This window comes from Priapulus caudatus, unplaced genomic scaffold (genome assembly GCF_000485595.1).
Source record: "Priapulus caudatus unplaced genomic scaffold, Priapulus_caudatus-5.0.1 Scaffold32, whole genome shotgun sequence".
Classification (NCBI taxonomy): domain Eukaryota; kingdom Metazoa; phylum Priapulida; class Priapulimorpha; order Priapulimorphida; family Priapulidae; genus Priapulus; species Priapulus caudatus.
The window spans coordinates 94,626-95,439 of record NW_014577093.1 but is presented as its reverse complement, the minus strand read 5'-3'; the positions used below and the strand labels follow the sequence as shown (position 1 = coordinate 95,439).

The 814-nt window shown below is 39.7% G+C and overlaps 1 protein-coding gene across 1 annotated transcript in view; it reads right to left on the bottom strand.

The window, feature by feature from the left end:
- LOC106816436 (zinc finger protein 70-like) overlaps window positions 1-814 on the bottom strand; it is a 12,285-nt gene that overhangs the window by 10,891 nt on the left and 580 nt on the right. The window lies entirely within an intron of this gene.

Genomic DNA, 814 nt, shown 5'->3' with positions numbered 1-814 from the left:
GGTCAAACGGTTTTTGAGTTATCGTTGACCGTAGGCAGACACTGAAATGCATAGTGAAATTGGCAAAATCTACCTAATTTGCATAATTTATAAAATATATCAAAACCCCTCTGATAAGTTTTGGGGCCAGTCCTTATTCATTCACATACCAAAAATTTGCAAAATCCATTGAACCTGAACTGACTTATGGCCATTTCCATTTTTTGCCAAAAAGTGGGCGTGGCTCAAAAGCAAGTCAACTGGCGTGCTCCAAAATAGGACGTTCACATCTCTCCCATAGGAGTAACAACTGTATGCAATTTGAAACATGTGGGTCAAACGGTTCTCAATTATCGTTGACGGTAGTCAAATGTTGACGGACGTACGACGGACAACGCCCCATGGCAATAGCTCATCTTGATGTCAAGGCGAGCTAAAAATGTACCGCCTTACGCACCTTTCTGGCCAATGGAAACACGCCATTGAAATATTCCAAACTGAGAGTTCAAGAGACAACTCCTGGAACACACGTAGAATGACATTGCACACATCATTCCTGAAGCTTGTTTACATGTAATGTTACATGGCTATAATGTATTCCGTAATAAGGTCTAAGGTAACAAATCATGGTAGGTTGATACAAATTTATACTTTTTTTAATACTTTTTTTAGGCAATTTTGATGCTTTTTTCGGGACAGTTTTTATACTTTTTTTGTAATATCCTGAGTGGCAGCACTGATGTTGGGTAGGAGTGTATTGCCATGGTTAGCGTAACTTCTATGTTGGGTAGGAGTGTATTGCCATGGTTAGCGTAACTTCTATGTTGGGTAGGAG